We start from the raw sequence: 27,790 nt of genomic DNA on the forward strand, positions 1-27,790 counted from the left end.
TTTTGCGGATCTGATGAACACACAAGGAGTGTTCATCAGATCCTTGAAAGCACTTGCTAAGAGACAACTTCAGACAACTTCAGACCACATACACTCTCTAATTAGAGGTTCTCCAATGAAAATAGATATTTCAAACATTATAATGCACTAGTTATGCTAAAAAAGTTGAGCACAGGCGATAGATTAAGAATATTTAGGACTGGTATAGAAATCCTGTATGAAGTTGCCAACTTTGTAGCTCCAACCAGTAGTACACTCTGGCTTTATTATGTGCTACAATATTTATCCCATAGATCTCAATGTCTCAGAAGTTCCCAAGAAAGAGCAAGCTCTACAGGTTGCTATGATTGGGAGTGACCATATAAGTATCCTTGTGTTTTGTTGCTCAGGGCAATTTTCTTAACCTTAACCATTGTAGAAATCCTCAGCTGGATTTAGGACACTGATATGAGAATCTCCCCAGAGTATTCAGGAGTCTTTCAGAATCTGCAAATGTCAAGGAGCAACCCCCACTCCACAATAAGTTTGATTATGTGGGATAAAATTTCACTATATATTGGCCTGGCCATGACAATGAGCAAACATCACTTTCACTTCCATGGTAACCAGACTATTCCTTTCATGTCCCAAGACAAAGACTAAAACAAAACTATGATTTACTCTAAATGTTGGATAATGTTAAATTAAATATTAATGTTAAATTATAATATTATTATTAGCTTGCCCACCCATAACAGCCTCAACATGAATATTAAAATTTTCAAAGAGCAATCATCCTGACATTCTCCAATGCCACCCTAGAAATCACCTGAGGTGACAAAGTTGCAAAGCAGGAAGGTGGCCATGCAGCAATCTCCAAAACTTATTTATTGGCACAAAACCTGGTAAAGGCCCTCAAAGCTTGCATCATTCTGGAGTTTCATCTAAGTAGGATAATAAAAGCAAACAAACTGGGCCCTTGGAAAAAAACTGACCTTCCATTTTGTGATGAATCATCAATAGGGGGATGAGGGTCAAAATGTTGCTGATCAGCCAAATGAGGATGAAGGAGAAATAGACTGTAAGAAAATAGAACATGATAAAAAGACAAACAGACATAGGAGAAAATTAAATCCAGAGATATCAAAGAGCTTATCTGTTTCTTTGTTAAATACAAGCCTTTGTGCCAAAATGGGGGAGCTGAAAAGTTAAAAAAATACAGAATAACAAATATCTTGTGAAACAGAACCAAGATAATCATGTAAATGCAAATTTATTAAATAGAACAGGGGAAGGAATACATAAGCAGGTTATGTGTGCATGTTATAGAAAGTAAAATTTCAACGAAGCCAGAAACCTCAAAGAGTTCTTCCCCATAATGGCTGTGGATGAAAATGCAAGGATGTAAAATTGATTTTGCCCTGGGGCATGCTATTTTTCTCTGCAAGAGGAGATGCAAAATACAATCAGGAAAACAGAGAAAATATTAAAGTAAGGATACATTATTAACTGAACCAACTAGAGATGACCTCAAACTAATCCTAAAAATGCAAGGTTTCTCTGAACTAATTGGAAACTGTAAACACAATGGCTTCAGATTTATATGTAACCAGAAAATTGCCAAGGCAAATCAATTGGGCACTAAAAGAAAGGAAACTTCTAAATAACAGATTGGTAAAATAGAAGTTGAAACAGAAACCTGAGGGGTCAATTCTCTATTGTTCAGAGTTATTCAAAGCTAGAAATAGAACAGGGGCAGGTTATGTATGCTTTTTATAGAAAGCATAATTTCAACGAAGTCAGAAACCTCAAAAAGTTTACACACACACACACTGCAAGAAACATCCCATCAAACCCAAGAGGTCACCAGCAGTTAAGAAAATGTGAAATGAACTGTTAGATAAGTAAGGTTTCTTTCAGAAAGTTTCCAAATAAGGAAAAAATGTAAACTTGCACAAATACGCCAAACTTCAAAATGAAAATCTAATTGGAAGGCAATCCAAAGCTACCTTGAAGAGCTCTCATCAAAAACAACTACATTCACTTCCGAATACACATATAGACAATTATTACTGTCTGCTGTCAAGCCTCGACTGGTCTTCCCTGAGTGCGGCCTAAGTTTTCTTGGGCTTGGGTCGCATTACCGGCTGGAAAATCAGAGGCTAGATTACTTAGCATATTGTGGGGGGGAGATCAGGTTCTGGGAGATAAACCGCAACAGCATTTATTATGACAGCTTTTATGTTTTAATCAACTAATGGGAGGAAGAGGAAGCACGTGCATCAGCCACAAGGTTAAGGCTTGTTTGTTTTGCATGCATTCAAGAGGCAGCTGACAGCAACCGCGGGACGGGCGGGAGAGCATCTGCGCCTGAAGTTTCCCCCTCCCGCTTGAAAAAAAAGCATCGCTGCGGCCACGCAACAAAAGCGCTTCCAATTGAGAAATCGGAGGGACCGCTCCATTCCGTTTCCCCTCGCCGCCCCACGTGACTCGGGCAAAAGCGCTTAACCTCCTCCTCCGCTTCGGCTTACAGGCAAGGCGGAAAGTGACTACGTGCCACTCCCCACGTGGAAACAGCCCCCCTCCCCACCCCGCGACAGAACAGCCAGAGCTGCAGGTTGGGGCTTATGTCAAGGGCGGTGGCCCAACGAGGGAAGAGCGACGTCCAATCAGAGATCCCAGCGACCGGGGCGCCTATCCAATCGCAACGCTTGAAAGGAGGAGTTGGGATGCAAGCTTGACCAATCCGAAACCAAACCGGGAAGAGTTGGCGCTGGAGGCCAAGAGACGAGGATGGGAAGGAGGAGACCCAAGGGAGGGCGGGGGGGGGGTGAGAGAGAGAGAGAGAGAGCCAATCGCGAAAGAAGAGCCGCTGGCAAAGAAGCTGAGAGGAGCCCAACCTTATCACTAAGGGCGGGAGCACGTTCAGTGGCTAAAATAGCATCCAGCTGCAAAAGCGCGCGCTCGGGCTGCTAAGGCAATAGGAAAGGCACCTCCCTCGCCCTCCCGCTGTGAAGAGGCGGGGCTTGCTATTTTCGCCGATGGGCGGGGGAGCGGCCCTCCCCCCACCCCGCTCAAGAGAGGCGGTCGGTCGGGATTCCACCTCTCCTCCTCTTTCCCCCCACCTCGCTCGCGCACGCCCAGTCATTAAAAAAACAAAAAACCCAGCCGTGAGGAGCTTCTACTGCCGTTGGGTACACATTTATCATGTTTGACAGCCGAGTTTGTAGGCTTGTTTACTTCGAAGCGATCTGGAGGCCTAATCTTCCATTTCCAGCCGTGCGCACGTGTAAAGCTTTGTCCCAGAGAAGGCCAGACTAGAAACCTTCAGACGAACCCTTCAGTATTTGGGACATGTTGTGGGGTCATGTAATGTCGTCGTCCGCGGGACAGAGAAGAAAATACAAGTCTAAACCAAACCAAACCAAACCTTTTAAGATGGTGCGTGGTTAAAAGAGTAGCTGGTTGTGCCCGAAAGAGCCCCAAATCCCACATCTTTTCGAGGAAACAGGACGCTTTTCGGTGCCGAGCAATGCATTTCTGAGGGCAGTTGTAGCCCTTACTGAATGACCACCCCGAAGCACCCTTATCCCTGCTGTCCGGAATACTGGAAATTCTTCGACATCCGGAGCGGGCCGACTGTACCCCGGTATCATTTGGCAGGCTCTGCAGGCCGATGGTGGGGCCCAGGCAAAAGACCCAGGTTGGGAAGGAACTGAAGCCATTGGTGAGTGGGGTCACCTCCGCAGACACTTAACTTGCCTTTCCCATTTCCCACACTTTCTCTTCAGTGGCTTGCTTTTCTACCATGCGAAGTCCCAGAACTTCGGGTTTCGCTCTCCTAGGTAAGGAATGAACAGAAGACCATAATAGGATCCACAAGGCTCCTATTTTTTTTGCTGCCACAAAGTCTGTGACTGGAAGTCGCTATTACAAGCCAGCTTCCCCCCCACTCCCGGGGAGATTGCTGTTTATAACAACGCATCCATCTTTTTTTTTGTTTGCTTGTTTGTTTGGTGTTGCCAGGGATGCTGGAAATAACTGATCTTCCCCCTTCCTCATGGTTCGTCTACCTTTGACTGTGTGCATGTGCCCTTGCAACGTTTTTTTAAGCCGGCTCCCCAAACTGCCTTCATCTCATTCCCAGCCTATGAATACTGTAAGACAAGCTTAAGCCATGATTAGCTGTAGTGGTGTTAGTTTTTTTTTTTCCTCTTTGAGAATGTGCAAGGGCAGTCTCAAAAATATGTAACGCTTTTAGGCTCCCAGCCCTCCCCTTTACTAATAAAGTCAGATGACTGGGAGCAGCATTGAAAGAGGCATAGCAATAGGGATAGAAAATGTTATGTTAGTATTCTAATGCTTTTTGCCAACTTAGTTTGAAGGAGAAATGGGTAGCACTTTTAAGTCAACAATGGGTAAATAGGACCTCAAGGCTATGATTTGCACAGCCCTTTTCCACTGTATTTGCATTTCCAACCATTAGCCAATTAAATACAGTGCATCACTACACCAAGACAATTGTCTATCCCCACACTAAAGGCAGAGTGAGTTCCACCAAGGATTGCTAATAAGAAATAGCTCAATGACTGGTAGAGGGCAATTAATCCAGATACTAAAATATTTGGTATATTGTAGAGTTGAACCTGGAGGTCATCTAATCCAATTATGATTATTATAATTATAATAATACGACTTCAGCAACAGAGTGGTCAATGTCTGGAATACTCTACCTGACTCTCTGGTTTTTCCCCCAAACCCCCAAAACTGTAACCTTAGACTGTCTACTATTGACCTCACCCCTTTCCTAAGAGGTCTGTAGGGGACGTGCATAAGCACACCAAAGTGCCTACCGTCCCTGTCCTATTGTTTCTTTTATTTTTCTTATATGTACCCATTTCATGTATTCATAACTATGTATATACTTATACCTATTATCTTGTAAGCAATCAAATCAAATAAATATAAATAAATAAATAAAATTCCCTGCCCAGTACCGGAATCCTCATCATCCCAGAAAAATGATTGTCCACACCTTTCAACATTCTGGAGTGAAGAATTGAACTAAAGCCTGTGATGATGAACTGATGTTTAAAAAAGAAACACAGAGAACAGAGAGATGATTGAAAAAGTTTATATTCCAAAAATCTCACAAGGGGCAATTGATCTAATATCTTCTATTGGAACTATTTTTGTTGCTTTTTGCCATGTAATGTCCATCTTCTTTTTCTTAGTAGTGTTTTCCCACAGGTGCAGAGTTCAAGTGTTGATCCATTGGTTGCAACAGAAATTGACCAATTGGCAGAGATTGATTGGTTGAGGCAGAGATTGATTGGCTCAAAGTTACACAGCTGGCTTTCATACCTAAGGCAGGACCAGAACTCTGTCTATAGTTTCTAACCTGGTGCCTTAATCACTAGACCAAATTTGCTCTACTGTAATGTGTACTTGTATACTTCAAAAATCCCCATCATATATATTAATCAAGTGGCGATCTCACCCTGCCATCTTATCCAAGATGTTTACCACTGAAAATCCTAGAAACGAAACCTGACATTGTCTGTATATAAAGGGTGTGCACTGTTAAAAGCTATGGACCCTCCCAACTCATTTTGTAACTTCCAAAGCAAAAGCAGTTTGTGGCTACCTTTGGGCTAAGGATCAGCACATTCTGTAGGTCAGTGGCCAATTTTCCTTCGCGCTTTTCACCAAGGGGGGAAAAAAGGATCTTTTGCCAAAATTCTGTGCTTTTCTAACAAAATGAGCACATATAACACAGCTGAGACTTGTATTTAACCAGTTATAAAATATTGGATTCTGCCACTAAGCAAAGTATTACTAAAATAAGATTTTTGATATCTATAAATCACCTAGCAAATAAAGATTTTAATAATTACGGTTTCAATTACTGGAAATCCCTCTCCATTAGTTTTTAAGCTGCTTTACTGTTACCGTGTTTCTCCAACAATACGGCCTCCACCAATAGGAAGGCCCAGCATGCTTTTTTGGCATAAAATCAAATTAAGCCCCTCCCCTCAAGTTTAGGCCTATTTTAAAACATGCAAAATAAGGGGGAAGGGCAGGGGGACTTGCTGTTAGGAGTACCCCGCGGGCAGCAATTCCTCGCCACCAGCTACTCCTAACGGGCGATCATGGCGGAGCGCGGAGAGCTGCTTACTCCCACCAAACACCTTTGCTGCAGACCCAAGACCTTTGGCACCCGCCGCTGTTGCTTTCCCTTCTGCCCATTCCGCCGCCACGTTTGGAGCTGCCACTTCCGTGTTTGGAGTGCCACCGCCTTTGGAGCTCCAAACAGCGGCAGTGCTCCAAACGCGGAAGTGGCAGCTCCAAACATGATGGCGGTGCTCCAAACACGGCGGTAGTTCCAAATGTGGAAGCAGCAGCTCCAAACATGACGGTGGGCGATCTTTTTATTTTGGTCCGCGCGAAGTTCAGAGCGAGCATGAGAGGGAGACTGCGATGCCTCCATCCGAGATGGCAACCTCACTAGTGGATCACAATGTGGCTGGAAGCCCGAATTGGCGGGAAACGATGGCGATCTTTTTGGAGCGAGAGGAAAGGGAGAGAAGAGTTGCGAGGCGTAATTTGCAGGAGGAAGTGGGTGTACCCCACGGCAGGGAGCCCAAGGAAGAAGGGCTGGTAGGCAACGGAGAGCGTCCTGTAGCTCCGGAAGCAGCCTAGAGACACGCCCGGGAAGAGGCGCAGATGCTGCCTTGTAGTCCCCAAGCCAACTGCATGCGCTGCCTTTAGTTATGTGCGCTCCGCACTTTGGGCATTTCCATATGATCGTGACCCTGTCCTTTCCACCTGGCGCCCTTGCTGCTTTCTGGCTCTTTAGCAACCGGCTTCGTGTTTCTACCAGGAGATAATTCTTTGTAGATATTGACAACCAGCCACGTTGTGATCCACTAGTGAGGTTGCCATCTCGGATGGAGGGATCGCAGTCTCCCTCTCATGCTCGCTCTGAACTTCGCACGGACCAAAATAAAAAGATCGTCCACCGTCATGTTTGGAGCTGCCGCTTCCGCGTTTGGAGCACTGCCACTGTTTGGAGCACTGCCACTGTTTGGAGCTCCAAATGGCGGCGGCACTCCAAACACGGAAGCGGCAGCTCCAAACGTGGCGGAATGGGCAGAAGGGAAAGCAACAGCGGCGTGTGCCAAAGTTGTCTGCAGCAAAGGTGGGAGTAGGGAGCTCTCTGCGTTTCACCATGATCACCCGTTAGGAGCGGCTGGTGGCGAGGATGCCGGGGTGGAATTAAGTCACCCCCGAAAAGATGGCCTAGCCGTTTTATCGGGGCTCAAAAAAAAATAAGGCCCGGCCTTATTATGTGAGAAATAAGGTATTTCATTGGGGCTCCTTTATTATTAGGAAACTTATATTTGACCTGAGAATTGTTTACAAAAATAAAGAAAAATCAACAAAATAAAGCACAAATATTAACACATGTAAATTGCTCAGAAAGGAAATAAAAAACATATAAAATGGATTTTAAAAAACAGCAGAAACAATAGCTCTTATTGGTCTATTGTTTCTTCTGTTTTTTTAAAATCTAGTGTAAAGATTTTTTACTTACGATACTTGGCATACTGCATACTCTTAACTAATATGGAAGACCGTTATCCCTCATTATTGGGATTCTTATTTATTAAGCATATACTGCATAGATGGAATGAATTATTTGATTGTAGTTTAATACTTTACATTAAAATACTTAATTCGTGTTAACTGGTCTTGTGCATGTTATCATATTTGTCTAATCTACATTTTTCTATATAAAGTGTAAAAGGTTTAGAGAGGATGTGGCCACTGCTAGTTACATAACCACAGTTAACAATGCTCTGCAAAACACCCTGAGGCATCCTATTCTACAGCAAGATGGAAAGCCCTCTGTATTTCATTCAAAAAAGCCAACATGCAACTTCATACAGGATAAGTGTCTATTGGACAAATGAAATTTTCTGGTATTTGATTTTTAACTATTTGATCACTGTTTTGCACTCTGCAAAGCAGATGTCTATATGTTGTGAATGCTAGTAGCTATTCTCTTAATTTCCTGCTATAAGAAGTGAATGGATATGAAATCAGGAATGTTCCATTCAAAATTGTTTTTATTATTTTAAAAACTTAACTTCCATGTAAGTGTAGTTCCACTAAAGTCTATACACTGTAGATTAATTCAAACAGTTTTGTAGCATTTTCAAATTTATTGAAAAGATTTAACATGGCTCTCCCATGGGAAACTAACCCTCTGAAATACAGAGTTAGTTCAAAACATACTCTGAATACTATAGTAGTGGCTAATCATGATAAGGCTGTACCAACCAAGATACTTTTCATAGTAAGATCATCTTAGGGCTACCAAATCTGTGCTGTAAAAATCCATATGACTACTTGATGGCCAAAATTAATATTTTCTGTACTTCTGTTATTTGATCCTGTCAGTATTTTGCAGCCTGGTAGCCTTAGAGTTCTTGTAGTATACTAAACAGATATTAAGAATATGCAATTGGTGTGTTCATATGCTGTCCCCATATATTATGGCCTAATGTGATAGACCAGTTCAAACAACAGTCTAAAATAAGGGCTGGGTTCCCCCAATGTATCACCACCTACCCAATTCTAATAAGGCATTAACAAATGTATTGCACAAATCTATTAAGCAAGTTCTATTGCAAGTCAGTTGATAAATTATATAGTTCTCTACATATCAACTGAGAAGGGTTTAAGTCCAAGGTGCTTTTGTAAAGCAAGTTAGACTGCAGAAAAATCAGAATACAGCACAGATCTAGTAACCCTATGTATATCAGTAACAGGAAATGGAGGAGACCTATTAGAAGCTACAGTTCAGATAAAATAACACTGTTTTATTGAGTACTTTAGAAGTAGGCATGTTAAAAAACCTGGGAATATGTTGGAGGTGCTTTTTGAAAAGGCTTCCATCTGAAGCATGGATATTGACAAAACAAAAACTGCATTTACCAAAAAGCAAACTGCTAAGATTGCTCCCATCACCATATTCTTATCACCCCAACTTAGTTATGTTGTTTTTCAAGGCAACTGGGAACTCTGCCAAAGCAATGGCAATATTTACCTGATACACTGAATCCTAAACTAGCTAACTTGGGTAATTTGTCCATAGTTATCTATTATGCAACCCAGACTACTTGGGCTGAATAAATCATATTCAGATTAGCAAAGTATAAGCATATTAGTCTAACCATATAACAGCAACAAGACAATTTTCACAGATCTGGAAAACTAAAACTCCTGGTTAGTATTTGGATAGAGTCTGTCTAGGATGTTCAGAATAGTATAGGATAGATTGGGAAGTCTAAAACATTCCAGAAAATGATCATAGCATTTGATGTTGCAGGAAAAAAAACAAGAACATAGCCATGTAAATCATCAAGCTCAACTTAAAAGGTAACCTTTATAAGGCATGTGAGAAAAGCCATTCAGTTACAACCATGCACTATTTTCTCATTCTAAGATTGCCTATGAGGCCAGTATTTGGGCTTTGTAACTTATCAGCCTCCCCTCAAAATGTCAATCTAATTCTTTTAAAACCTGGATAAGTTAGGAAGTTTATCAGAAGCCAATGAGACGGTCATAGGTACATTACCTACTCCATTATTAGAGTAGATGGTTGCAGTCTTTGGAATTATGTCCACCAAATATCAAGGCTTGATAAATGCTTGCCAAACACAAGCACCTCTCAGGTTGTATGCCTTCGGACACCTAAGTGTAATAACAGGCTCGGTACATTCTGGTTTATGCTTTATAGGCGAAGTACATCCTGGTTTGTGCTATATAGCCTTGAGCAAGGCACTGTTCTGGATTTTGCCTGAAGCAGAAACTACCTGTGTTTACTCCATGTGGTATTTCTTTTGTGCTTTTTGCTCTTTTGCTCTTGCATCTTTACACTTATGCAAGTTCTCAGAGACTTTCTAGTATATTAATTACATTTGCATGAAATTTCATTACATGGGATTCATCTAGTGGAACAAATTTCAAAGAAATTAGACCAAAGTATAGGATACACATCAGCCTTTAGAAAGGAGTAAAATATAAATGCTTACATGAATATCCTACTAAGACACTAGCTCACTGAATAATTTTCTAAGGAGAGTTTGGATTGCCTTTTTTATTCACTGAAAGCCATTACTTTTCTTTAAAAAGTTTTATCATAGTCCTGAGAACTTTCACCACCACCACCACGGTGGTTAAAGAAAGGAACAGAAATTAAACCCACACATGCTTTTTTTCCCCTGCAGCTGCCAAATATTTTCTGAGCCAGAGAGATCCAGTCTCAGCAGGCTGGATATATAAACGTGATGAGGGAGGGGATCTGTGTTGTTTGGTTTGGCGCTCTCTGCTGTAAAGACACCCACATGCAAGCCAAAAGGGGGCTGAACTTTTTCTTTCCTTAAAGAGACAACATCAGGAAAGCTGGAAAAGGGTTCCCTAAACATCGCTGGTTTTTTAGATGATGTCAGTTAGTGGAAGATTTACATTTCATTGCATCTCAAACTTCTTCCCAGCTTTGCTTCCAAATATTGGCTCTGTTGTGATTGTCAGCTAGATAATTTTAATTTCTTGAAAGCCTCAGTACTGTATTTTAACAATTTAAAGGCTTCAATTAATACCACAATTTAGTGGCACATTAGTTGGCCTTGTCAAATTCAAGATATTATCTGATATGCAAGATACGTTTTCTTTACAGGCCAATATTTACCAGTAACATTAGGTTCTATGAGAAAGCAGGACAAAGCTTAGTGAGATAAGCACTCCAGTGTTTCCATATCCTTTGACATTTGGCTAGAGAAAATAGGAGTCCAGCACTTAATATCAAATTCTGAGTTTTTCTTATCACATTGGATCAAACAAGACCTAAATATTTTTCAGAACTCTGGCAATACTTTAAAAATCCCAGCAAATCCTAGTGTGTGTTTTAAATAGATATCCCTGAGAAACTAATGCTGAGATTACCGTATATGGTTTATGAATTACATTTTATGTACTAATCAAGATATGTTTTATTTTTATTCTACACCTAGATAGTTCAAGACAGTTTGTAATAATGAACTTTATAAAAAAATACCTTGTGAAGTGGGCTACAGTTAGAGATAGCAACTGACCAGAAGTTTCAAGGGAACATCAGGACTAAATCAGAATTTGACCACCAGTAACTTCAGATCAATACATTATGCTTTGAAATAGGTTTCAGAAACCATAACTAAATTTAATCATAGTCACTCCATATATAGATTCACGTTAGATTATGTTCATATGACACATTTAAACTGATTACTGAATAAAACACATTTCTTGAATTGTGCAGTACATTGAACTATAATCAAAGAAGCTAGGTATGCACAACACACTTAGCTAAAAAAAAACCCAAACCTTATCAAGGTAAACACTAAGCAAGTTTAGTATACGGTGGGTGAAAGCATATACTAAATCTTTAACTGAGCAAGTTAGCCATTAGAGCTTCTGAATTTCTCTGGAGCGGAAATGATATGTTTAAGATTGGCACTTTGGCAGTGCTTTATTTTATTATTATTGTTATTATAATTCACCGCACAATCAGCCAGATGTTCATACTGGATTTGGCATTTTTAATCCATCTATCGAGTTCTTTCCAAAGACCTGGGATAGGCAGATGTGGATGCTTGATGGTGTTTAAAGATAATGTCATGGGGTGTAAGCTGTTCTCAGAAAAGCTGTCTTTTGCAATTGACTGATGGGGATTTTGTCCATGCCAATGGTGCTCAAGTAGTACTTAATTTGTTTTGGGATTGCACCTAAGTCGTCTATACTATTGGTGCTACTTTGCATTCTTTTGTCACAGTCCTTCTATTTCTGTTTGCAGGTCTTGTGTTTTGTTATGTTCTCTAATCCTTTCTCTTCTATTTTGCTATCTCCAGGTATTGCCATATCCACTATCCAGATTTTTTTTATCTTTCTTACTGACAATTGTTAAGTCTGGTATGTTATGTGGCAGGTGCCTGTTTAAATGCTTATTCATTTTCTATTACTTTCTCTATAGTCCTATCAGCTCATCTTCTTGTGCTTATTATTTTTAGCTGAGGCTACCAGATCTGGGTGAGAAACTGCAAGTGCTAGCTATGAATAAACAGGCAACCTTAATTTGTTCCAGCCATCTGGTGGCTCTCTGGATGTTTACAACATAGATCTGTTGGGCTATGCATAAGCCACAACTAGTCACATTTCGTTCTCTCTCTCTCTCTTTCACATATTACACAGTTTTTGAATATGGAAAAAAATCTAAAGTGTTAATTTTATTAACAATAATGGCACATCTAAATAAACCGTAAAACTACTAAAATGCAGCATAGAGCACAATAATCTAAAAAAAAAGCAAGTGCACAATCATATTCTAATGAAAATCTGTATCAATATTTCAGTATTTCAGTATTCACAGGAACCCTTTGCAAACCTTTTTTATAACCAATGATGCTTTAATTAAAATATTCAAACATATCTAAAATTTGAGCATTGCAACTTAATATTCAATATAAGTATCTTTTTGTAGATATTATTGCATATTTAATGCATAGATTTTGATGAGATCCCCATCTTGGATATATAGAACAAAAATTTGAACAAAAGTTCAGTCTAGTACCCAGTGTCTTTATTCACACTGCTAAACATCCCTAGAACATTTATGCAATGTTTTAAACTTCCTGAGTTGAGAACTACTTTCAATTAAATTTTCCAATAGTTCTGTTATTGCATATATTTATGTTCAAAGACATCAACAATATATTTAAATTTTTGACCTACCTTTAATTTCAATCTATTCCATTCTGACTTAGCATCTGTTCCAGTGAGGATGCAGAATGTACTCTATCTCAGGGGTCCCCAACCCCTGGTCCGTGGACTAGCACTGAGCTGTGGCATGCCAGAAACCAGGTCGTGCAAAAAAGAGAAGCCCCATCTGTTGAGACTCTAAAAAACTGCAGAGAAGAGCAACAAGGATGATTAGGGGACTGGAGACTAAAACTTATGAAGAACGGTTACAGGAACTGGGCATGACTAGTCTAGTGAAGAGAAGGACCAGGGGAGACATGACAGCATTGTTCCAATATTTGAGGGGCTGCCACGGAGAGAAAGGAGTCAAGCTATTTTCCAAGGCACCTGAAGGCTAGACAAGGAATAATGAATGGAAACTGATCAAAGAGAGATTCAACCTAGAAATAACAAGAAATTTTCTGATAGTGAGAACAACCAAATGGAACAGCTTGCCTTCAGAAATTGTGGGAGTTTCATCAATGGAGGCTTTCGAGAAGAGATTGGACTGCCATTTGTCAGAAATGGTGTAGGTGTCCTGCTTGGGCGGAGGGTTGGACTAGATGATCTACAAGATCCCTTCCAACTCTGTAAGTCTGCGGGATGCAGGCAACATGCGAACCACACGGAACCATCCCTGGTGCCCAAAAGATTGGGGGCTGCCGCTCTATCTGCTTCCTTTATCATCCACAATCTTAAGATACCTGCTGAAGTACTGCACACTAAAACAACTATATTTTTAAACTTTAAAACCCAGGATCTAAGGGCACACAATCCAACCACCTTGCATAAACAAAGCTGGTTTAGTCTGGATGGGAATTAAGATTTTTATCCCACCTTTATTACTTTTATAAGTAACTCAAAGTGGCAAATATACATAATGTCCTCTTTGTGTTTTCTCCACTACAATAAAACTTTGAGGCAGGTTGGACTAAAAAGTGACTGGCCCAAAGTCATACCACTTTTAGCCCCAGAATGGAAGAAAAACAGATATTGGATAGCTGCTTTTATTTATAAATTCTTCATTAGCATTTCTCTGGAAACTTGTGAAGAATTTAGTAATTTAGAAAAAGGCAGAAATCAATAAAAACAACATCTTAATGTCTCCAATACTGATATGTTTTAAGAAGAGCCAAGGATTGCAGCGCCGATCATCTAATAATCAAACAATATACTGTAGTTATCTGGGAAAGCTTGCAGGACAGAATCGACCATGTCCTTTTTAAAATATTACACCAGTGGTTACAGTCCCTGGGACCTACATTCCCCAGCATGGTTACTGTATTATTTCCTAGGTATTTTAGTTTTCTAAAAATTGTTCTGGTTTTAAAAGTGCCTTGTTTGGTGCTTTAAAGCAAAACCAGGCTACATAAAACAGGACTTGCAAAGCATGTCTCTCTCTATATGATCCATTTTTAAAATGTCTTTCTTTCAAGTGGTCTCTTGGCCTTGATTTTCTTCAGTTTGTGAATGCCAGAGAAAGTAAGTGTAGTATACAGATTTCTTGTGTTATGTGGAGAGTGTAGAGCACTTTAGTCTTCCTTCTCCCTACATCTTCAGGCCAAGCAACATTGGCTGATTTGTGCAGATCGAATGCTAAAATCTGTTCCAGTTTTAGATCAGGGCTGGCAACGCAAGGGTGGACTTGTTAACTCCTCCTGCCCACCCCACCCCCACCCCCTTCATTTTCCTCTGTAGCTCTCCCAGCTTGAGCAATCTTGGTCAGATCTCCCCTCCCTTCCAGTTTCCTGGCTCCCTCCCAAATCTTCTCTTGCGGTTCTTGCTCGGGGACATTTGTTTGCCACATGCTAAATTGATCTCTCTCCAGAGGCAAAATTAACCCATAGCCACTGACACAATTTTGCAAATGCGTGCGCGTATACACACAGACACAGGCAATATGTCTTCGATTTCAGAAACACAACAATCTCGGGTGTTGGATGAAGTCCCTTCCCAACAACCCAGGAACCTCATGCATTCCTTTCTTTCCAACGCTAGCAACAGAAAGAAAAGGAACTGCTTCTCAATTCCTCATTGGTTCGGAAGGAAAAGCAATTGGTGAAGCCCTCCCGGAGGCTCTGGAAGCAGAGCATTCCCTCTGGCTCTTTTTCCTGGAATGCTACACTACCAGTCGAGCTATCTCTTTCTGCTTCTAGCCCGCCCTGGAACACTCTCTGCACAACAGTTGTGAAAGGAAAGAAGCTCAATGGCTGCAAGGGAAGGCTTTTAATAATACTTAAAAGTTTGCACTACAGAATAGCACAACGTAAAGACCTAGCTTAAGATAGATGGGGTACTCTGGTGCAGATATCCAAGGGAAAGGCGTTGCATTTATTAATTGTGCGTGATGTGTGTGCCTTTAAAATTGCAGTTTACAGAGGAACCAATTGTGTGGGGGGAATGTGCCCCGCCCCAAACTTTGGCTGCTGAGCATGAAATTATTCAGTACTACATTGCCACATGAGGATTCCTTTGCAGACGGCTACAGGGTTCTGGATATTTTTTATTAACTTTAAAAAAAATTAGGCAAAGGCTCTTATTTTTTTCTCTAAGGGCTGCAGTAGATGCGATCATACTGAGGAATAAACCCCAGAATATTGGGCCAAAATGTTGACATTCTGCTATGTTGAAAGTTCAAAGTAATAAAGAAATCACATCACCGACAGTTGACAGCTTTGGATATGAATATTGCGAAATGGGAGAGGAAGGAGACAGGAATTCCTCTTTCCCAATTTAAAATACTCTATGTACACCAATTCAAAAATATGTATTTTGGGTTGTTTTTACAGCACTGTAAGCTTATCTAGAAGTTTACACAAGTAAAAACCTATTTTATGAACTGATGACTTAAACATGCAAGATTATTTAAAAATGCACGTACCAAATTACAGTATTCAGAATTCTCTCTCTAGTCAGGAACTGAAGCTACCAGAATATACCTCACATAATTGATCGTTATAATTATTAAAATGCTTAGATTTAAATGGAACTTGTGGCCCCCACTAATGTCACCAATGTAATCCTGCAGGATGTCCTTCCTGTTTTGAAGCACAGACAATATCTCTCAGTCTCAGAAAGGCTGATGTTAAGGAAGAAGAGGAGAGAGTACAGTATAGTATCTTGCAGCCAGTTGCCGTGTTCAAATGTTTCAGACTCTGTGTCTATGCATCTGACTCAGAGCAGATTTCAGGACTTATCCTGTAATGTGTATGGAAGGGCAGAAGTCTCGTATTACATCACTGTCAACGACCTTCCTTTGCCACTTATCACATAAGCTCGTACATAAACAGGTCAATTAAACCAACTGAAAAGTGTCATGAAGCTGGCTGCGGCAATGGCATCCAAAGCATTTTATGCTGATTCAGAGTAACAACATCCCCTTGTGACTAAGAGGAAGAAACACAACGGATTATAAATTCGTACGTGTGTGTAAGCGAGTAAGTGCCAAGAAGAGAATGCAAGATAGAGAGGATTGCTGTAACTGTTGCAGATGTTGGGACATCCCATCAGGGTTAGCAGGGGCAACAGAACTGAATCATAGCAGGATAAAGGGTAAAACTGGGAAATTTATTGCTGGCTTGCTGACTGTCTTATTATGTCACTTTTACAAGTCAGGGACGTGCATTTTGACTGATCAGCACTCAGGATTAGGCCACCATTCAGCAGATTCATTGAATATGGGGAAATGGAATGGGGATTATCTCTTTGTTATAGTAGAGGTGGAATTTTTACATAAAAGAATGGTAGGAGTTGCAGTCAAACATGATAATAATAAAAAGAAGGTTGCCTTTGTTGTTCAAAAAGTAGCTTTTTGGCCAATCGTTTTGCATAAATGTCTGGAGCATTTTCACTTAAATACCATTGATAATCTGCCTTCTAAGTAAATTATATCTTTTTAAAACCCTTAAAATGCAAAAGCAGATCCCCCAATAAAAACAGAAGAATCACAAACAAAATAAGATAGGTTAAAAAGTGATACTTATTAAAATATATTGAAGTATATATGCATTTGAATATCACTAACATTAGCTAAGGTATAGAAAATTGTAACTGTTAGTAATTGCTATAATGATATACTTGGTTTCTTTTTTGTGTCATGTTTTTACTTCATTAAATACTTTTTATTTAATTAGTTTTGTTTTGGTAAGTTATTATTTATTATTAGTTTTGGTAAGTATTTGTATTATAATAATCTATGAGTTTTGGTTTGTTTGCTTTTTCCAGTTATTTTTTTAAAAAGCAATAAAAGATAGAAGTTTCTGATTGTTCATGCTTTCTAAGACAAGCAACCATTTTGACAGAGTATCTACACGTTCCAAATATCCTCACTGGCTAAAAGGGAAACTATATCTAGCTTGAAGGGTGTCCCTTTGAGTTACTGAATAAGAGATAAGGTAAAGGTAGAGGTTTCCTTATCCAGTTGTCTCTAGGACATGGTGCTCATCTCTGTTTTTTGGCCAAGGGAGCCAGTGTTATCCAAAGAGATTTTCCATGGTCATGTGGTCAGCATGGCTATACGCCAAAGGTGCAAGAAACGCTATTACCTTCCCACCAAAGTGGTACCTATTAGTCTATTTGCATTTGCATGCTTTCGAACTGCTAAGTGGGCAGAAGCTGGAGCAAAAACATGGCTCTCAGGTCACAAACCTGGGCTGTCAGCTTTCCAGCTGAGCCATTGCGTTTCCTATGAATAAGAAATAAGACATATTTTAACAAACATGAAACATCATTGGTATGAGAAGCCAATTTGATCCTTGAAAAATAATAGAGTAATTACATGCCAATTATGGGGTGGTGAAAGTGATCTAAAACTGACTCTTGATTTTGTAATTTTGCTTTTTTGTAACTGCTAACTCTAGATTTCGAATGAATTATTCGCTACTCTCTCTTGATATGACAGATTTTCTTTTGGAAGTGGAGAAATGGATCCTATAAGAAAAAAAAAGCAGGATATCCAGTAATAGTGTAATGAAGGGGAGTTGGTCCATCCCACACATCACATTTCCAATTTTAATTTTGACATAAGTATCTTATGCAGTCTTTCTAGAAACAGGAATAAGTCAAAGGGGGTAGCTCCTATTTTATCTATTCATTTTGTAAAAACAAGTCCTGTTCCTGTTTTTAAGTGCTGTTACCTAATCAATGGCCATGGCAATAACTGAAATATATACTGTCTGAAGTTCATGGTACATTTTTCATTCAAAGGAAAATTAAGTTTGTGTGTGTGTGTGTGTGTTTGCTTAATGGGGAAAAATTGCTGTCCAATGAAAAAGGTTAGGTAATTAGGATCGTGGTAAACTGCTCTGGCAGCAGTGTGCTTATCCCAAAAACAAAAGGAAAACATGAAGGCAGGAATTTGTTATCTCATTTAATGTTTTTGTTTAAATTGTTATTTTTTTCCAGAGTTTTCAATTTTTTAAAGAAAAAAAATCCTGGCAATATAAGAAGTTCGTAAATATTATGTGTATGCATAGTTGCCCGGAATTCAGAATCAGAACCCGGATCAAGTGTTGCCCTATATTTGTTTCAGTGTGGCACTATATGGATAGCTTTCTGTTTTGCTCCCAGCCATGCATAAATGGTTTCTTGTCCTAGTCGTACAATTGTTTTTTCTTCCATGTAATCATGTCTGATTCTTAGAAACTGCCTGGATAAGTCCCTGCACTTTTCTTGGCAAGGTTTTTCAGAAGTGGTTTGCCATTGCCTTCTTCATAGGGCTGAGAGACAATGACCTGCCCAAGGCCATCCAGCTGGCTTTATGCCTAAGGCAGGAGTAGAACTTGTGGCCTCCTAGTTTCCAGCCTGAAACCTTTAACCACCACACCAATCTGGCGCTCAGTCTTACAATAGATTCAATCAAGCTTAGATACTCAAAGAACTATTTCTTTATCATTATTTAATTATATTTACAGAACATACACCGAAGGAAAATAGCTGTTGTGGCCTGTTGGCTACCGGTCCCTCCAGCAGCTGAATCAGAGGAGGAGGAGGAAGAAGCGTGGGAGTCAGGGTCAGCATTAGGGCAATCTGGGAGCTGGGGAAGAGGGAATGGTGCTGGTACAGAGAGAGAGAGAGAGAGACAGAGGTGGAGCCTGGGCCATCCGTCAGCCCTCAGATGGAGAGTCAACAGCCCCCAGGTCTGAAGCAGGGGTGGGATTCTACCAGTTCGCACCTATTCTCTAGAACTGGTTGTTAACATTCTAAGCAGTTCAGAGAACCGGTTGTTAGAAGAAATTATTGGCCTAATCCTGTAAGGAAGGCAGGAAGGAAACATTCTGGTGTTGCTTACCGAAACTGCCTCTCTATTAACCCTTATTACTTTCTTGGCAGGACTAGACTTCCTGTCTCTGGAACTTCTCTGGAGTTTTTTCCCCACTCCTTTGCTGGTACTTTGCTTGGGTGGAGTGACCATTCAAAGTTACAATGGCACTGAAAAAAGTGACTTATGACCATTTTTCACACTTACGACTGTTGCAGCATCCCCACAGTCATGAGAGGTCAGGGGAGGAGATGCGTGCCTCGATGTGAGTGATGTTGAGTTGGCCACACCAACCCAGTCACATGACCACCAGGCCACGCCCACCAACTAAGCCACACCCACAGAACCGGTTGTTAAAAAATTTGAATCCCACCTCTGGTCTGAAGGTGGTTGTTGAAGAAGAGAAGGAACATCTGGGTCCTGTGCCTGACATTGTTGTGGTTAGCCGGCAGCAGGTGCAGATGGATGAGGACAGCAAGGACTCAGATGAGGGGCCAGGACCATTAGGGAGTGGACTGATGCCTTCAGAGATTGTGAGGGCTGGCAGCAGTGATGAGGAGGTTCCCGAGGAGCCTGTGCTAAGTGCGCATGCGCACAGGATTGCTCGGAGGAAAGAGCAGTTACAACAGCACAGGCGACTCGGGAGTGAGGCTGAAAGGTAATAGCCCTTCCTTCAAGAAGATAAAAGCCAGCTGTGAAACTAACCTTCTTTGCAGAAGGCAAAGATATTTTGAACTCAGCCTCGTGGACATTACAGTTGGCATTTGAAGACTCTTGTAAACTATTATCTGTTGTTTTTTGGCAGACTTCAAAAACAACTTGCCAAGGCTCTTTCTTGTCGGAGCTAATTAGTTGGAAGGAGCTTTTTATCTGTGAAGAAACAGTATTCTTAGCTTAAACATAAAAAAGGTTATGCTGCTGCCTTTGTCTTGTGTTTGCTCTCTTGGAACCAGGTTTGGGTCAGAAGGCAGAGAAGAGGAGAGCAGTGGAAAGCGGTGGGCCAATCCTTGGCCACCACTGCTAGCAAGGCTCCACCCTCGATCTGGAGATAAAAGGCAGGGGGTGGAGATGAATAGGTGTGGCAGACAACTATTCATCTTCTGGCCGGATGAACTGCAAGATAAACTTTTTGCCGAGGCTGCTGGCATTCCTAATAAAGAAATCTTTTTGAGTTCACGTCAGAGGCTTTGTCATGTTTGGGGAGCTGGGTCACAACAATAGCCTTTTACAGCCCAAGTTCAGAAAAGAATTTGAAATCTTTGCCTTCGTTCACAAGCTTGAAACGTTGATGGGATCAAGTTAAAGTGAATAGACCCACACCTCCTCTCTGTGTACAAATTAGGATAATATCCAACATGGCTTAACAAACTTGTAAATAGGAATCTTTTCTTTTTTTAAAAAATCTTGCCCATAATATGAAATTGTATGCTAGCATCAAGTAGGGTTGCACAAATTTGCATCCAAGAGCTGTATGTAGCAAGCTGTTCAGACAAACTTCTTCCCCACCATTTCCAAAGAAATACAAATTACATGCTGGTTAATGGTATAGAGGGGCGGGGGGGCGGGGTAATTGCTTCATGAGATGTTTTTCTGATGATTAACTTTCTTTGCAGTGCAGAGATGGGTAGCTAGAGGTTTTTAGCTTGAGCTACAGCACAAAAGATTAAATATTCAAAGTTTATCACAGAAAAAAGGAAAATAAACAATGCCTCCTGCTTTCAATTTTAAATATCCAACATGCAAACATTCAGTTCTAGGAGAATCAGTTGGAAAAAAATTATAAAAGAAGCTGCCATTTGTCCTCTACAAAGAGGATTTCTCTAACCCAAGTAAAGAGAGATGAGTTTTATTATCATCAGCATCCCCTCTTCCACCGCTACCATCTTTATTTATTTAAGAAAATGTATATGGCCACCCAACTTGGTCTCAGTGACTCTTCAAAGATAACCACAAATTAATTTTAAAGAGAGAAAAATATAGATTTCCAGGAATCTGCCATAGTACTCTGCCTTGGTTAGACACAACTTGAAATATCAGGCCAACAGTTCAAAATGATCTGGGAGAAATTGAATCAAATTCAGAGGAGAACAGCTACTGAGCTATCCAGGTGCCCAAGGAAAGGCACATACTTGCTTCATGAGCTGCATCGGACAGTGGGTACCAGTTTGCTTCCTGGTTCAGTTCAAGGTGTTGGTCAAAGCCCTACATGTCATAAGCCAGTTTACCGACAGAAGCAGATTCACCCCCATCTCATCAGCTTATCCCACTTTATCAGGCTGGTGAGGTCTAGGAAGAGAGCCTTCTCTACTACTGTCTGTACCTTCCTGCTGGTAGAGATGAGGAAAGCCCCCAGTCTCTGGATCTTCTGCACAGTGGTCAAATCTTGGCTTTGTGGCCTTGCCTGGGGGACGCAGTGGACCATGAATCAGTGGGACTGAACAATCCTATGAGAGCCTCCTTGCCTTGTAATAACCAACGTTAAATGGCTATCTTAGGATTTGAAACCTTTCAATGCTTAATTGCTAATCCTAATTTAATTTTAATTTTATTTTTATATGTTGTTTATTTATTGATTATATTACATTGTACACCATCCTGGGCCCCTCTTTGAGGGAGATAGGCAGTTGAGAAATATAAAATATGGATGATGAATGAAAGTGAAGCCAAGCCGAATTAGGACTCAGTAAAGGATCTGTGTATGTTTAACTACAAAAATGACAGGAAAAATATGATAATCTTTGACTATCACAGAGGGGAAGGAATAGCAACTTATATAAACGGGAAAACAAGCACTTTAAAAAAGGATTTGAAACTGGCTTGAAAACTTTAAAGTCTAAGCCTAAATTCTAGACTTAGAAAGATTAAAGTAAATCTTATTGATTGGAATTAAATTGTAGTTCTTCCTTAGCGTCATAGGCACCCATTCCTAGCCATAGAAGCATCAAGATTATGATGTTACATGCAAGTATTTAAGAGGTGGAGTGCACATCACCAAGTCACCTTTCGGCATATGACTTCCTTGGCCACCTGTGGCCACCTATACGGAGCATAGTTAGACTTCACTCATCTGTGCTGGCTGAGGAATTCTGGGAGTTGAAGTCCACAAGTTTTAAAGTTGCCAAGTTTGGAGACTTCTGGACTAGAGGATGAAGGAACTATTGAATGCCAATAGAAATCCAAACTTATGTTTAAAATCTAGTTCTCATCTTGTTTTAAATAAAACTGGTACAGACAAAAAAAATATATCTCAACCTTTCAAATTTGTGAGCTTATATGGATTCTGCAGGGTTTCGGATGAGTCTATTCAGTTTTATCTTATGATGCTGGGGGAAATGAACTAAGGAACTTTATAAGCAGAGCAGAAGTTAAAATATGGTGTATTGTAGATAACATACTTATGCACAAACTAGTTTGCAAGCCAGCGTTGCTGGAAAGCTCTCTCGAGTTGAAGCCCAGCGTCAAAATTATATATTTTTACATTGTTGATCACATCACCCTATCTGCTTCTCTGCTTTCGTTTTCCACCCTCTTCCTTCTTTGTTTATCTCACAAAACAGTAACAAGATGACCTCTTGTTCTAAAATTGCCCGTGAAAGCTGCTCTTTCAAAACAAAGAATCTTGTCTTGGAGAGAAAAACCACATGTACTCATGTGCACACACATACAGAGTCCTGCATTCTGGGAAGGGCGGGGAAAGCCCCACTTATTCTTGGATTTTTCTGGGAACTGTAGACCCAACATATCTCTAAGGCAGCAGATTAAGGCATCCTTGTGTCTGTATGGCAGGGCTACAACATTTTCAGTCCTTGCAATAACACAACTCAGGTTGCCCAACTTATGGTTTTATTCAATACCTTTATCAGGTATTTCTTCATTTACAACTCAACGGTTGATAAAAGTTTGGAATTTAAACCCCATTCAGGGTTTCCATTGCCAAAACCTTTGGCATGCAGCTGGCAAGAAGTACAAAATACAGCTTCTGCTCAGAGTAAGTACAGGTCTGTTTGTGCCAGATGAAATTTTTCAAAAGGCCACATATAGTTTTGTACAAAACTATGCATTTTAACATGAATTATGATGGATTATAATTCATGTCCAAAGAATATTGTAGGCACCTCCCTGCCTTCCAGGTTTGATATACAAGCAGCATCACAAAATTGGAAGGGGGCATTGAGGTTGTCAAGCCCAGCTTTCTGCTGGAATACAAATTTAAGCTTTTCCCATAAACAGGTTTTTTTTTACCCGATGCTTCATTTATTAACATTTTTCTTGGTCACTTGTTCTACTATCAAGCTATTGTATTATTTTATATTTGGAAGTTCTTCTAACATTATACTGGAAGCCACCTACTGGTAATCTTGAATCCATTATTCTTGGATGATCAAGAATCAGTCTCAGCCTTTTTCTGCGTGACATCCCTACAGATGCCTGCAGAGGTTTTTTGTTTGCAAACAACAATGCATTGGGTAGCCTGTAATATTTCAAGTGAAATAAATAGACATCCTATTCCACTTCTCTTTTCTTCCAATGTCTTCCTAGAAGACTTAATTTCTAACATCTTTATTACCTTCTATATCTTTCTCTGCGTTGTGTTAGTTGATCTGAATCATTCTTAAAGTATAATGTCTAGAAATGTACATAATTGTTTTTTGAGCAAACAAAGTGATTACTTTCCAGTATGGAAATGATACTGTGATGATACAACTTAAGATTCCATATGACGCTTTATGCGAATTCATCAACTCGTATTCATCAACTCCAAATCCAAGATATTTCACATATGTACTTGGCCAAGCCAAAAATCCCTCACTTTGTATTATTACATTATTTTCTTTATTACACTTAATGCTATTACTTTCAGCCATTTCTAAATCATTAATGATCATTATTTTTCTGGTCACCTAGATGTACAATTGTTATGTCATTCAACCCACACTTAATTAGCATGCTGAACAGAGAAACATACTTCGTCAAATCTTTGGCTAAAATTAGTATTGGTATAAAATTAGTATTATGTTAGTAGATTTAGTATGTCCACATCATTACTATAATTTACTAAGGAAGATGCAAGATGAATCTGACAAGGATTATTCCTAAGAAATTAATGCTGATTTCTGCTAGTCATCATATTACACTTCTTTCAAGATCTCTGATTACTTTATAATGTGGACTGGAGAGTCAATATCTTTGTGAAAATAGGGATATTTGATTCCTTCCATTTAACTGTCACTTCACCAGTTCTCCAGACGTCCTAACAATAACACTCAGAGGTTTTTAGTAGACCATCAGCAAGTGGCTTCAGCTACTCCAGGATGTTGTTTTAAACTTACAGTATTTCCCAATTATATTTCTCTTAACCTCAAGCCACAATCCTGCCTCCTCAGTCAACTGCCTGAATTGGAGAGAAGACTCAGCCAAAGGAGGATATGAATATTTGTGTTTTGTTTTTTGTGTGTGCACCTCATGAGCATTTTGCTGGGTTTTTCTTTTCATTTATTTTGAACATACCTGGATAAGCCCTTTTTGTTAGAGTTAGAAATATAAATAATAAACCTTAAAGTTATAAATGTCATAAATGTGGAACTGGTCATAACTTATTTTTTCCTGTGCCGTTGTAACTTTGAACAGTCATTAAATGAATGGTTGTAAGTCAAAGACTACCTGTAAGAGTGCATATGATTGCAGCTTGTCAACAGTCTCTTGTCACATTCTGCCCATTTTCATGCTTGAGTTGAGGAGATTCTGTGTAAATGGGGAGCCCACATATACTTCGACGCTCTTGTATGTGTTTTGCTGTCTCAGTTCCTGACATAACTGCTCATGTTATCATATCTGCATAGTGTTTTCATGGGCAAAGCTCTTAAACAAACTTGACTGTGTTTTCTCAACCTGTGCCAAGTCTGTATGGAGCAAAAAAGCTAAAGCAGATAATGAGAGCAAATGGTTGGCCAAGGACTATAGCAATGGTAGGAAAGACAGATATTCCCGATATAGCATGTCTCATCCAAGCAAGGGGAAAAGGTCTTGTTGGGAAGACAAACTTGGAGGTATAGCAGTGATCCTAAACCACCTTTCTCATGTTTATGACTTCAGTCCTATCTGTAACTGCAATTCAGCATACCCAGGAGGAACATATTGAGAAAGACATTGTAAGAGGGGAAAAATTGCCAAGGAGTTTAATATTGTAAATTAAATCTCCCTTTCTGTATTCCTGAACATGCTGACAGGGGAATTCTGGGAATTGAAGTCCACATGTCTTAAAGTGGCCAAGTTTAAGAAACACTAGTTTATTATTGCCTCACTTCAAATTTCATTGGTTTTCCCATCCCCTTTCCTGAGGTGCTGTTTATATATTTAAAAAGTTATCCATCAGACAATGAGCCTGCACTTGCCATCAAAGATGGAAGCACAGCAAATATTGTTTACAAAGCATACATATGCATACAAAACTACCACCAATATCTAATATGAGTAATTGACTGTGATCCATCTCCTTAGATCCAGCAAATTAAATACAGAGGACCTATGGGCCTTGAAGGTAAAAGCCATAGGCAGTGACAAGAAGTGCAGAGGGCCACTGTAGGAACCGGCCATTGCTGAATATCATCTCCTTTTCCTATTTCATTATTCAGCAACTTGTTGGCCAATCTTAATTGCAGGGTAGTAGGATTTTTCCAAAGTTTGAATTATGTTGCAAATGTATGAATGAAAGAGGACTCAAATTAATGTCATGTTATTTTTATATGTATTTGTAATTCCCACCCTAGAAATAAAAATGCCTAGCTGACAGGGTAAAATGTAATAATAAAATGATTAACAGAAGCAAGTCTAAACCTGCTGCGAAAGATGGCTCATATATGACATGCTTCTGTTGAGAAGGTGTGACTACCAGTCAATTAGTCCTGCTCTTCTCCAGACTCTTCTTCACTTGCATTTTCTTTTGTTCTTTTTTTCTCTCCAGATTTCTCTGCCAAGGGAGCATGCTCAGTGCTCATTGTCTTCAGGTGATCAGGAGACAAGTTACAATTCACAGAGAGTAGCCCTGCAAAGTTGGGAATTCCTCTCAGCAGCTTTTAATGGATCCTTCTTTATCTCTGAAGCATACAACCCACTTAGCACTCAGTAGCTGAATCCATTACTAAAGAAGCATTGACAATAATATTGGCAATTTGCAGCAAATAAAAAGCAGCCAAACAACCTGAGGGGGTTAAGAATTCTTAAATTGATTGTGGTAATGGTGCTTCCTATAACAATATTTGATTGTTATAGCTTAGTAGCAAAGAGGGCAATACATTATGGCTAGCAGAGTATGTGGGTGGTCCCCACCCAGAAAAATGTCTCCAGTCAACAGCTACAGCATGCTTACCCAACTCACCTGCAGTGCAGAAAGGTGGCCAATGATGACTGATATGCATAAAGTTCAGTTTTTGATATGCGCTGCTCAAAAGCTGGCAAGCCAGAAAAAACATAACAGGAAATCTCTCTAGAAGTCAGGTCTATCATGCCTCATTCACTTTCCAGTGTCTGTTTAAAAAACAAGAAATACAATCTTTGCAGAATTACCTGTCTCCTGTAAATGTTGATCTTAGAAAGATGAGATTACATCTGTATATTGCGTATACATTTCAAAGAATGAAGTATTAAGTAATTATCACAAGGACTGGATGACAGGTGAAGTAACATTTGAGGAGGGCAAATGTTATTCCTATGTCCAGAAGACAATTAGAGATATCAGTCAATCTTGATAACTGAGACGATTGATACCCTATATCAAAGGTGTCAAACTCAAGTCCCGGGAGCCAGATCTGGCTGGCCAGGTGCTCAAATCTGGCCCATGAAGCTACCCTGAAAACAGTGAGGTACTGGCCCGTGGTGCCTCTGCCAGCAAAAATAGAGCCCTCCCATGTCCATTTTTGCTGGCAGAAGGTTTCAGGAGGCCATTGCAGCCAAAAATGGGGCTCTGAAGCACATTTGAGTGCTCGGGCCGCCACAGATGCCCCCAACACAAGTGACGTCGAGCTGGCCACACCCACCCTGCCCCCCTGAGGTAAAACACAACCCTGGTGCAGCCCTCAATGAAATCGAGTTTGATACCCCTGCCTTATATCATAAAATGGATTGGTCTGTAAGCACTCAGAAACAATTCAATGATAAGTTTGTCAAGAACAAGACTGTCAAACTAATTTTATTTCATTTTTAAGTAAGTTCTTTAATAGTGGAAATTCTGTGGATATAATGTATCTTGACTAACAAAGCATTTAATAAAATAAAAAGTTTAACACATTCTGATTTGCAACCTATTTAATTATAAGGAAGATAGTAATGTCTATTAAGTGGAACCATAACTAGCAGGAAAAAACATTTAAAGAATACTTATTGTGTTATTCATCAAACTGGAGTAAGGTAAAATATGATGCCATGGGATTGTGATCTGGGACTGGTACTCTTCAACATTTCTTCATGGACATTACAATATATAATTACAAAAGTGTTACAAAAGTGGGCTGAAAATACCAGAATGAAATTTAATAGAGATAAATACAAAGTTCTTCATTTAAAAAAGAAATCAAGGTATAGGAAACCTGGCTCGATGAGAGTATCTGTATAAAGGTGATTAGATTTGTAGTGATTCACAGACTGAATGGCAGCTGGCAAATGAATGGGTTACCGAAGAACCAAACACAATTTCAGGCTGATTGATGGAAACAGAGT

At 39.9% G+C, this 27,790-nt stretch overlaps 1 protein-coding gene and 1 long non-coding RNA gene across 2 annotated transcripts in view; one reads left to right on the top strand and one right to left on the bottom strand.

The window, feature by feature from the left end:
* Positions 1-27,790, bottom strand: part of ZNF395 (zinc finger protein 395) — an 80,224-nt gene that overhangs the window by 50,963 nt on the left and 1,471 nt on the right. The window contains exons 2-3 of the mRNA XM_087929724.1: positions 26,454-26,602; positions 12,814-12,978 (exon numbers count right to left, since the gene is read on the bottom strand). The gene's annotated coding sequence lies outside the window, so the exon portion shown is untranslated. The remainder of the gene's footprint in view (positions 1-12,813; positions 12,979-26,453; positions 26,603-27,790) is intronic.
* Positions 3,234-27,361, top strand: LOC148127534 (uncharacterized). Its single transcript, XR_015742852.1, has 2 exons — positions 3,234-3,706; positions 26,040-27,361. It is a non-coding gene; the product is annotated as an uncharacterized LOC148127534 (long non-coding RNA).

The sequence above is a fragment of the Pseudonaja textilis genome, chromosome 1, assembly GCF_049901715.1.
Source record: "Pseudonaja textilis isolate UNSWEBS1 chromosome 1, rPseTex1.2, whole genome shotgun sequence".
NCBI classification, from domain to species: domain Eukaryota; kingdom Metazoa; phylum Chordata; class Lepidosauria; order Squamata; family Elapidae; genus Pseudonaja; species Pseudonaja textilis.